General features: G+C 42.6%; 1 protein-coding gene across 2 annotated transcripts in view; it reads right to left on the bottom strand.

Moving 5' to 3' along the window:
- The window catches only part of ece2a (endothelin converting enzyme 2a), a 131,730-nt gene that overhangs the window by 52,813 nt on the left and 66,406 nt on the right, over window positions 1–12,511 (bottom strand). The window lies entirely within an intron of this gene.

Raw genomic sequence — 12,511 nt, 5'->3', positions numbered from 1 at the left:
GTAATCTAGCATTTACCAGCCCAATCCTGGCAGGAGCCGGCGGGTCCACGGTGTTAGCTGTCCGGGGAGCCACACACAGAGGCCGCAGGTTGCGCAGATTCACCCTGCGCCAGCGGGGATGAGGAGAGCAGGGGCCGCGGGGCTGGAACACCTCATCCGGGTCAACGACAGGTACCAGCCAGGCGTCGACAGGGTCCAGCGAGTGCCGAGAAATAAAGAGGCGAGGCACCGCTCCATACTCAGTCCAAGAAGCCATGGAAGTGCTCGCCAAACAGGCCTTCAGCCTTACCAGCCGACAGCTGAGTTTACCCCGGCGGCGGTGGCGCTTATGCTGGAGAGGTGGAGCTGGGGCGCGGCAGAGGTGAGCTGGGATCCCCGATAGGAATGGGGGCAAAGTTTTCCCGTCTTGTTGTTTCATTCATCCCCAAAACAAACACATGCGCGAGCCAGGTAAGCGTCTTTATGACAATACGCGTTAGAGCTCATGGGAAATGTAGGCTTCATTCCAGCAAAACACTACCGCTTTTGTCCACAGGGTCGCCAAAATCAACTCAAAATGAAAGTTCCTTGTAGGGGCTTTAAGTTTGTCTCACTATCAAAGTGTATCACTGACAGCTGTCTGCACATCTGTGGACACGATGTAAACAGGAACTGCTACAGTAATATTTTGGCATACTTTTAATGGTACCAATTTGCCAAAGTGTCAGACTTTGAAAACCTCTGCACCAAGAGCATTGTTTCTAAAACTTGACCAATACAACAGTATGGACGGCCATTTTCAGTCAGTCTTAGCTTATCACGAATATATCAGATGAAAGTGGTGGACCTTTCGCTAAGCCCCGTCCAACAAGCTGTCAGAGTAAGCATGGAGCCCACACTGTAACTAACTGCACTCCCTGAAGAAATATTATCATATTTTTGGAACAGTGAAAGAGTGATTCCAGAGAGAAGCAGACAGAGGGGTCTACAGTCTGTGTTTGAAGGATATATCCAGGATGTCAAACTGACTCAGCAGCAACAACAGGTTAAAAAGACAAAGATAGTTAGAAGCTAAAGCCGAACTATAGGCTACAGATCACAGTGTAAAAGTGAACCACCACATCACTGCTGATCGCCACACAAGACAATGAATATAAAGGGAAACTTTGCTGATATTGAACCAGCTGTGTGGCATCGCAGTGTGTGCAGATGAACCGTGCTGAGACCTCTTGTTATGACACGTATGAAACAAACATTTCCATGGTCTGCAGAAATACACAACGCCAACATTTTCTTCAGGTGACTGGGTTTGAGGGGTCTCATTTATAGACATTGCATATGCACAAAATGAGGCCTGAAAGAGGCGTACGTCACTTCCCACGCAAAAGCTGTGATCTATAAAAACAGACTTGATGAGAGAAACTTTGACCAATGCTTCCGAACATTTTGGAGACAGGAAATTAGAGATGCAGATGGTGAGATGGAAGCCTGGCTGTAGAAATTGTTTTTGGTGTGTGCCATTTTTGGCTTTTGTCTGTACATATATTTTTAGTATGGATCCTATGCATTGTTTTATAAACGAGACCCCAGAACTTTGTCTTTGTATATATGAGCATAAAAGTCCCACATGAAAAAGACTTGGAGCTCAATGCCAAAATATGAATTTGGCTTTGTGCCCAAATCCAGACTGTACTGAATTTATGTTAATAACATCAAGTTTTAAGTGAAGCCCTCAAACTGTCTCTTTTTAAGCTTCACCTTTTACAAGAACATGAAACGGGGTGAGACAGAAAAGGGAGAGTGTGAAAAACGAGAGAGGAGAGACAATAAAGTGGATTGGTGTAATCCACTTTATCCTGGCACAAAAGGTTCAAACAGCAATGAAAACATGCCGACATCAAGACAGACAGAAATACAGACACACACACACTGAGCGTTCAATGTTATTGGAGCATTACGAGAATATATTTCACAAACTCTGCGGAATAAGATGGTGTGTGCGTGACTGTTCTGATGTTATCTATTTGTGTGTGTCCTAATATGAATGTTCCCCCAGGGCCGTCTTCCCGGCAGGCGTCCAAGCTTCCCGGTAATGGAGCAGGGGAGAACTCTCCACAGCAGGAGCCAGGGACAACCAATCAATGTCAATGAACGTCTCCCACTCTCTGCATTAAACCAGCTCTGGATGATGTCATGACATGAGCCTCCCCACCGTGATGGGTGGGTGGGTACACAGTGTTTTCCAATACATTAGCCCAGTGGAGGAGGGGATTCCTGGGGATTGCAGGGTTGCATGAATTTATCTCAAACTCGTTGCATACATAAACTATCCTCAGCCTCAGTGAAAATGTTTGGCTTAAATGTGCCTGAAACCAAAATACACAAAAAATATTATGAATGAGCTCAAATGAGATCGAAACTAGCATTTCATTCAGAGATACATGTCATAGCCCAGAATCACACAGTGTGAAGGAGCCTTATCAGGCCAGACTTAGAATAAACACACATATCTGCAGCATATAACCAGACAGGTATACAGTTTAGGGTCGCTTCTGTTTGTAATTAAAAATCTTAATCTCCCCCCTTATTTCCACATCTTTCTGTCTCATAAATGAAAACAAACTCTTATGTATTGTCATTAATATTACATTGCTTCTGCCAAGTTTCAAAAAGAAATTGATCAAAAACGGAAAAGTGCACTATGAAAACAAAAACGTGTTATGTTGAAGTCATGAAGAAAACTTTGTCTCTCATGCTACTGTGGTAGATGAAGAATCCCAAAAAATCCTGATGAACTGAAGTCATAGGGGTCGGCATTTAACAACAGCAAAACTATATCAAAACATCAGTTTACAAACTCACACAACTCGTGCGGTATAATCCATGTCTCATTTTTCATATGCTCAGTACTTCCCAAACAGACAGCCTTTTTAAACAGGAAACTGAGCTAAAAGTGAAACTCTCTTCAAAGCCAGACTCCATTGACAAAAACAGTAATTTTACCTCACTGAACACAGGAGCTGCTGGCCTACCACTGCTTGGATAGGCAGTTTGTGTTATTATGTGACTTTGGTGTTTTTAAAGGTTAATTCAGATTCACCAAAATCACACAATAACACAAAAAAACGAACTGATTGGGGGTAGCAGTCGACCAGCAGCTCCTGTGTTCAGTGCGATAAAATTACTGATTTTGTCACCGCAGTCCGGCTCTGAAGAGAGCATACTTAAGCTTCGCTTTCTGTTCAGCTCCCATTTGAGCGCCTGTTTGGGAAGTACTGAGCATACAAAGGGAAAAATGAGACTTGGATTATACTTCACAAGTTGTGTGAGAGTTTGTAAACAGATGTTTTGATATAGTTTTGCTGCTGTTCTACTTCAACTAGTAAATCCTCAGTTTTTGGATTCTTTGTTCACCATGGAGGCATGCGAGAAGAACAGTTTTATTCACAAATGCAACACAACACAGGATGAGTAAAGATATTCAAATGGTCAACTGGGGAGTGATGTATTCCTTTAAAAAGGAAAATGCAGATAAATCTATTGTTGTCGGTCAAAAAGAGTGTAAGATTATTTGCATTTAAATGTGTATTTTCAATTTTGGTTTAAAGAAGTTCTAAAATAACAACTGGTTGCGCTCAATGTACTTCTAATCTGTACTTTAAAAATATACTGGTCGTCTGAGGGCGGCACAGTGGTTCTGTGGTAAGCACTGTCACCTCGCGGTTCGAATCCAGGGTGGGTGGGGGAGCCCTTCAGCATGGGTTTTCTCTGAGTTCTCCAGCTTCCTCCCACAGTCCAAAGACATGCAGGTTAATTGGTGACTCTAAATTGTCCATAGGTGTGAATGTGAGTGTGAATGTGTCAGCCCTGTGATAGTCTGGTGACCTGTCTAGGGTGACCCCGCCTCTCGCCCAGTGTCAGCTGGGATAGGCTCCATCTGCTATGACAAAATATCAGCCAAGAGAAATAACTAATTCCCACCACACTGTGTGTTTTGGGGAGCTTCAACAGCAGCACAAACTACATCAAAGTAGTTAAAGTTTGACTATAACCCTGAAATGCTCAGAACAAATTAGTCTGAATATAGCAGAGCAGGTCACCATGGGCAGTCATTATCTTGTAGTGTGGAGGATTCAAATTTCTTGCCACCAAACAGACACTCTGGGCTAATGAAACCCTTTAAACATCCATTACGGTCTCCAACACACACACACACACACAAACACACACGCACAAAAATCTGTTCTTAGTTTTAGACACAAATAAACTTGGGTGAAAAGTGGTCCACACTTAACACCAACAACTCTCCTCTTCACAAAGTTTTAAATTCTGAGCTTTAAAGTTTTTCCTTCCTCTGTTGGCACATGGCGACGACTTGGCTTTAATTTGAATTCTCTCAGAAATACACTGACACTTTGCAAAATTACCAAACTTGTGAACTTGGCTAAAAATACAGACCTTGCATTATCAACAGTCTCTACTTCAGTGCCCTTGAACAGATAAAAACAACAGACACCGGGGACATTGTTTTTCAGCTGACTCTGCACTTTGACCATAAAGTGAAGGAGGGAAAGTAGAGAAAATCTCTGCGAACATCAATAAAGTATCATGTTAAAGGGTAAGTACTTAAGTTTCTCCAGGTACTCCAGCTTCCTCCCACAGTCCAAAGACATGCAGGTTAATTGGTGACTCTAAATTGTCCGTAGGTGTGAATGTGAGTGTGAATGGTTGTCTGTCTCTATGTGTCAGCCCTGTGACAGTCTGGTGACCTCTCCAGGGTGAACCTCACCTCTCGCCCAGTGTCAGCTGGGATAGGCTCCAGCTCCTCTGCGACCACCAACAGGATAAGCAGTTACGGAAAATGAATAAATAAACAATTGAACGTTGAAGTTATTTCTTTAAGTGTTTGACAACTTACGGAAATGACCCCTACAGAGATAGACCTTTTCCTAGTTAGTAAGATCCTTTTTGTTTAATCAGAAACAGCCAAGAAATCGCTACCAGACTCCATTTAAATAAACAGTAATTTTATCATCATAAAACATACTTCATTAAAAGTCAAAAGAAACAAAATAAAACTTCAAAAACTGTCTCGGTTCATCTGTCCACTGTTCCAACAATCACCAACTCTGGTTTGGTTGAAATAAACCTTTAATTCATTCAGTTAGATGTGAGAATATACTGGCTCTATACATGCTAAAATTACTGTTTATTTAAATGGAGTCTGGTGGGTTTGGTGATCGCAATTTTGGGGCTGTTTCTGGTTGAACAAGAGGGATCTTACTATTTAACAAAAAGGTCTATCTCTATAGGATCCTTTACATAAAGTTGTTCGACACTTAATATAACAATCTGAGCCTGTCAGTGGCAAAAACAAACACTTTCAGTGGAAGTTAACTGACGGTGCAAACATGCTCAGAGTGGTTACATTGCAGCCTGTCTTGCTCAAGTTTGGAAAAACTTGGACACAAAAACATGGGAAAATAGGGTCCAGGTTAAAAAAATCCCCCTTTAAACGACAGATGTCTATTTAGATCTTTAATCAGGACTAAAAAACATTTTAAGGTGACTTAAAAACTAGTCCTTACCTCTTTGAACAAGCCCAAGGACTAGTCTTTACCTCTTTAAACAGGACTAAAGGTTAGCAATTAAAAGTGTTAGTCTGAGATGATATCCAACGAAAGAGTCTCCATAGCAACAGTAAGAGTGATTCACAGAGCATGTCAGGCTGTGAAATAAATTTCACACCTCAGTGCACCACGGCCTCAACTGTGATTCTGTTTGTGTGTGTGTGTGTGTGTGTGTGTGTGTGTGCACGTTAGCAACAAAAATAAAACTGTATTTGTTGGTACACCTATTGTGCCATGGTTCTATATACAGTATGCGTGTCATTGATGCAGCAGCGTCGACTGTGTGAGGATGTTTTTTCTGCATTTTCTGGTGCATTTGATGTTTCTTATCTTTTCACACTCAAACATGTTTTTACACGGTTTGTTATGCTGATGTAAAATATAATCTTTTGATGTCTGGTGGTATCAATTGTTGTATTTTCACCTCCACCCTCACTCTCAAAGCAGATTTTAGATTAAAGTGCGCTCCACTCTTTTCCCTCCCATCCCTCTTTCTCTTCCTCCCTCTCCTTCGCTACCTTCTTCCCATCGGTCTCACACTGGCGCACTGCTCATTAGCTTTCTGTCAGTCTCAGTTTCTGTCTCCTTTCCCCCCCTTCTTCTTCTCTTTCTCCTGTGCTGTCATGCAGTTCCCCCTCTTCAGTCTCCTCACTTTATCTTTACATTTAATCCCTCCTTGCTTGTGTGTGAATTCAGCTAAAGATTCCTCAGGGATCTCCTCCCTTTTTATCACTCAGGCCATTTTCCTGCTTCTTCAGTTTCTTCCTTTCCTCTCTCTCATCTCTCTCCATCTGTCCCCTTTTTTCTGTTTAGCGAGAATGTTTTTTTTTTAATAAGAAATGAAAGTAGGCTCTGAACCCACCTCCCACATTCCTGCAAAACACACACACACATACACACACATGCACATAAACAGGAATCGTGACTGCTGTGCTCTGCCCGTACGAGCCACAGTGAGAGCAAAAATACACCAGCGCACAGAGCTATCGACTTCTCTGTGATTACACGCACACCCCAGTATTTGCACACACAGAGATGCACAACGCTCAGAGTGCAGCGGAGAGAGAACATGAACGCAATCACACTTTGCTGTCTCCACGCAGCCCTGAGCATGGAGCAGGTGAGAGTAAGGAAAGTGGAAATGAGGGGAAAACAGAGTGAGAGGCGCAAGTGAGAAGAAGAGATGGTGTGAAGAGAAGCAGGTGACGATGACTGAGAAGAAACCCGTCTCTCTTACTGTAATGGCTTTCAAACGTGGCTGCTTCGTGAGTTCGGCTTCACTTATTTTGAAGGGAAGTCAAATCCTCCCATCTGTCCCCCAAACACATTCGCTGATCCTTCTTTAATACTTCCTTCTGTTAGAGGAAAACACCCAGGACACTTCTACTTCTCTGTGCCTGTGTGTGTGTGTGTGTGTGTGTGTCAGACGCTGTCCTTAAAAACTTGGCCCATATACAGCACAGTATATGCCTTTGTTTTCTCCAAGAGTCAAACTTGTCCTTGGCTAAGCTCGTAGCATTAAAACCTGAGTTGATCTGAGGTGATCAAAAGATCCTTTAAATACTTCAGTCTGACGACATTTTTCAGGCCTCACCTTCTCGCGTGATGACTTCCATAAATACATTCACTGCATCACACCAATCCCTGTTTTAAAGGGACATCTATTTTATGCAGTGGCTGCACAAACCACTGACTGAAGTGAACAACACTGATCATCTTGTTAAAATGCAATGTTCTGTTGGGAAATCTTGGGTTCTGACATTCACTCCACCCACTCAAACACCAGTGCAGACCAGGCACCCCCAATTATGGCTATGGCACCCAGTAGCTGTGCCCCCCAAGCAGGACAATACCACACCACAAAAAATGCTCAGGAGTGGTCCGAGGAACGTGACAAAGACCTCAAGGCATCAACCTGGCCTCCAAATTCCCCAGATCCCCATCTGATCAAATATCTGTGGGACATGCTGGTACCACACCTCACAACCCACAGGACTCAAAAGATCTGAAGCTAACGCCCTGGTGCCAGACACCAAAGGACACCCTCCACAGGTCCTGTGTTCATGCCTTAACAGGTCAGAGCCAAGTCCGATCCAAGAAGCACCGACCGTAGATCAGGGGTACCTCTGGGGTACTAGCATGTCCCTCAAAAGTTCAATCAGGTTGGGATCTGGGGTATTTGGAGGTCAAGTCGACGCCTTGAGCTCTTTTCTGAGTGTTGTCCCTTTTTTAGACGAGTGGACTAGTCTTATTTAAAATTTTCATTTCGTCGACAGGGAAATTAGTCGCCAGGAACGTCCCTAATGTTCACATATGGAACATTTTCAGTTAAAAGGTGGTCCATCGAGTCACTAAAACTCACTGTGCGTATTCTTGAGGCCTGAAACACGTCTAATGCATTTTTTTCTTCACAAAACATGTGCAAAGCTGGTTTAAATAGTTTAAATTGTAAATACTTAACATGCTTGTGCACCATTTTCTAAAAACTGTAATAATTTTCAGTTGATTTTATAATCAATTAATTGACTCATTTTTTCAGCACTAATGCACTACATCACTCAATGCCAAATCTAAATTAAGAGCATAAACTCGTTGCTAGTCACCATTTTTTAGTGGAATATTCAACTGAAAAGTACCATAATATTTTCATTTATGTATAATTTAAAATATGAGGTAAAAAGGCCAGCAGTATTCTTTCAGATTAAATTTGCATTCACATTAGCTGCACTTACTTCTACCTGCTTCCATTAAAATGATTCACACAATCTGACCTTTCCCACTGTTGCATTTACTGTAATTATATATTCAGTCTGTGTATTGAGCCCAAACTATACCTGCAATTACAAACTAAACTCTGAATTACAACTCATTTAGCAGTGCTCCAAATGTGGCAGTGAGTACATCATGAGTAATTCTTCCCCATTCAGAGCTCGGGAGTCACCTACTTCAGTTGATAGCAGCGTTCTCTTGTCTTAGTGTGTCAAGGTCAAGCATGGCTAATGGCCAAAACATTGTCATTGTCACATTGACACGGTGGTGGTTAGCGCTGCAGCCAGCAGCTGAAGGGCACTCGACGTCATGCAAGTCAACTGATGGGCTGCGGAGATGGAGTGGAATTGTAAAGTGCCACTATTACCGATTTCACTGTCAGGGAGAAGTCGTTTACAGATAAACTGTTACTGTAGCAGAGCGTTCAAATCATCACAGGCGAGTACAGACTCTTCTCGCTGTACAGATCTGACTGGAAGATGACAGATCAGTAAAATATACACAGTTTATGTCAAGTAGCCTTTTTGTTATATGTATCACTGCAAGAAAATAAATGCCAATCTTCCAAAGGAAAAACATCTTCCAACTTAAGGCTGTACCCGACTCAGAATTATTTCAGTTGCATCAGATTTGGCTGTTCAATACAAGTTTTCCACTATTTCTTCCTTTTTTCTACACAGACTTCGGTAAACAGAGGAGGTGGCCTACGACACCACTTATCACCCACCTACAATGCAGTCTTGGGATCCCTTCCCAGACAACTTAACGCCCATTCTCAACTGGACTCATCTGACAATACCGACACACAAGATGGCCGGATGGGTCAACGACTCACATGTGACCTAAACAACTCTGTAAGGGTTCACACCCACAAAGAGTTTAAAGAACTGAAGATGTCTCTTGGATGAGAGGTGAAACGTCTTTAAGAAACTCAACTCAACCAGTTGCCTACAATATAGCACTTATGATACAGTGTATAGAGTTTGAGATTTTAAACTGGTTTCGGTGGGATGTTCAGGGTAACAAGGATGTAAACGTAATGTAGTCTTGTCGGTGAAGATTCTCAGTCATCCAGGTCATGGTAATCATAAGTGCTACATTGTAGGCAACTGGACTTGCTTGCGTTTCTTGATGAAGTTTCGCCTCTTATCCAAGTAGAAACAGAGTCATAGGGGTCACATGTGAGCTCTTAATTTCAGAGTCGTTAAAGTCACAATGTGAGTCGTTGACCCACCTGGCCACACCCACACAGGGTTTAAAGCCTGCAACTCCGTACCAGTCATTTACAACTGAAGAAGCTTCTTGAATAAGATGTGAAACGTCTTCAAGAAACGCAAGCAAGTCCAGTTGCCTACGATATAGCACTTATGATTAAATGCAATGTAGTAAACAAGCCAAGTTAGCCCTCGGAGCTAATGCATGCAAGCTGTAAATTTACCACTTCTCAGCAGAAGGCAGAAGATAACGTCATCTTGGAACCTGACCTCTAGACAGCTGCCTCCGTCTGACTCAGACTCACCCTGGGTCTGGGTCTGCAGCTGCCTGTGCCATGGAGCAGCATGAAAGCAAGAAGCGCTCACTCTGTGGCTGAAACTTCTCCCCAGTAAATACACTGCACACCGACTGACAAACACAAAAATGACGGCTCAACTAAAGGCTTTCTGACTGCTAAGACAAATCTTCAACTCTGACGGGGACAGCCCAACTCAAACTCTTGTAGTGTAGAAATGAAAGACTATGGAAGTTGCTGAATTTTACTTATTAGAGGCTTACAAGTTTGTGTTTAACCAGAGATCGTCCTAGATATTGTTTAGAAGAATGACAGAGTGTCTGGAGGCTTTACAGGCAAACACGCCTACAAGGAACTTTTATCATTTACCCGGGATTTTGAAAAACCTTTGAGCATTTCCTGAGAAATTAACCAGGAAAAAAACTTTCCCTCACCCCCAAACTTTCTCTGAAAAAAGTACCAAGCAGATTACCCGGAATTCTTGAGGGGCGGGGCTGTTTGCTGAAGAACACTGATTGGTGGAACACACACTTGCAGCGTTCCACACTTCCTGGCACGGGCAGCCACTGCAAACTTTATTTAATTTCTACAAGCTTCACTTCCTTTGTGTTTTGATCAAGCATGGGTACTGAAACCCGGTATTAAATTAGCCCCGGAGCTAAATTATCAAAGGCTGTAGTATTCATAAGCGCTAACGGTATTGGTTCGTTGTGCTGGCACTGAGCTCCTCCACATACACACACACCGACACAGCACGGTAACCGGTGAACAGCCGAGTGGCCGCTGTGGAAACGAAGTGAAGATAACTCGAAAATGACTCGAGTTGACGGCAGCTACACTCGTTACTGTAAGTGGCATTAACCCTTAGCGAGTAAGAAGCCAACACTTTATCAATACATGTGTTCGGCAAACATGAACATGTAAACATGTAGACAGCGGTATTCAATATGCTCCGTCCACAGTCTCTCATCCACCGACATTAACGTTATGTCTTACACAAAGGACAGCACGCTAGTTCAGCTGATAGCGAATTGTTACTAATAAGCTCAAATGACAGCTGTCTGTATGTAGACTAACTGAGTTTCTGAGTTTGCACTTATCTTAAAATACTTTTAAACTGACACAAACAGCCACTGCTCTCTACGCCAGCACTATGTTACCAGTAAACAAGCTGGTGGAGTCAAATACAGGTCACACGCCAAATCATCTAGGTCATCAGTCTGATTTGAATAAATTCTCCGGAACTTTGAGGTGCGGTGGAAACGCAAACCACACAGATTACCAGGAATTCTTTTACCCAGGTAAATAAGTCCCTGGAAATAAAGGTTCCTGGAAATATTTGTTGGTGGAAAAGGGGCTAATGTATGACACTTTGTTATAAGAGTGCTTGTTTCATTTTCCCTTTCAGTAACTAAGAGCTAAAGATAACACTCCTTTGGTGTAAAATGAGTCATATATCTGAATGCATTTTCTGTGTTTCAGAGTGAGACTGGAGATGCAAGTGATTATCCACACAGGATAAACGGTGGCCTGCTTCAATTATGCTTGACTCAGAGTACTGCTGACACAAATCTGTTCTGGTCAAAACCATTTATCTCTTCATCATCTGATAAGTTTATCAGACTTCATTTCAGCACAACACGCTGTTTAGGCTGCAGAAAAACATAATGCCAGTCATCTTTTGTTGATGGCATCCTATTGGTGCACAAGTTCCAGCACATCTGACTGGCTATACTGGAGCATATGAACACTTTGCCTAACTAAGATTAGTACCAAGTGTTCTAGCAGCGAAAAAAAAAGTGTCACATGCAGCCATTTTGTTGTTTCAGTACTGCTGCACATAAGGTCAGAGCTTTCTTATGCACATCTGAATGCTACACTCTGTATTCTGATTTTTGGGATCACAGCCTGCATGTCTGATTAAGCCACTTGTTGAAGAGCCTGCGCAGTTTTCGCCTACAGATTTTGTACTCGGCTTTGTTCATACAGCTGTCATTTTTAGCACTAACCCTAAATGAAGTTATAATTACTGCCTTACAGTAGTGTGCCTCTGCAAATCAGTCAGGTTGCAGTTAACATCCATGTCTGTCCAGACTTATATAATACACGTAATGAATAAAGAGGAACTTAATAGCAGGTAGTAAGTGTACTTTTTGGTGAAACACTGATGCTTTCCAAATATCTTCAACCGGGCAGCACAGAGGATCTTTGCAATCAGCACAGTTTCAAGGTGGAAACACAAGATTCACCACAAGCGTCACCAGTTTAGTATCCGACCAAATGTCTACCCTTCTGTTCCTGAGTTATGACGTTTAGTAATGGCCAGAAAAGTGTTTTTGCAGAACATCATGATGTCACAGTGAAGCTGACCTTTGACCTTTTGGATATGAAATGTCATCACAAATGTGTTTGGTGAGGTCACAATGACCTTAAATCAGTTCATCATTGAGTCCAAGTGGATGTTTGTGCCAAATTTGAAGGAATGACCTCAAAGTTTTCTTGAGATATCGCAAGAATGGAAAGGACAAACAACCCGGAAGCATGATGCCTTTGCCCATGGCTGTCGCCAGGGTGGAGTAGAGGCTGAAAAAATCACAACCTGAAGAGAACACACCTGTGTGAG

Source organism: Epinephelus moara, chromosome 21, assembly GCF_006386435.1.
Source record: "Epinephelus moara isolate mb chromosome 21, YSFRI_EMoa_1.0, whole genome shotgun sequence".
Classification (NCBI taxonomy): domain Eukaryota; kingdom Metazoa; phylum Chordata; class Actinopteri; order Perciformes; family Serranidae; genus Epinephelus; species Epinephelus moara.
Note: the sequence above shows the minus strand (reverse complement) of the source record. Positions and strands in the feature narration are given on the sequence as shown.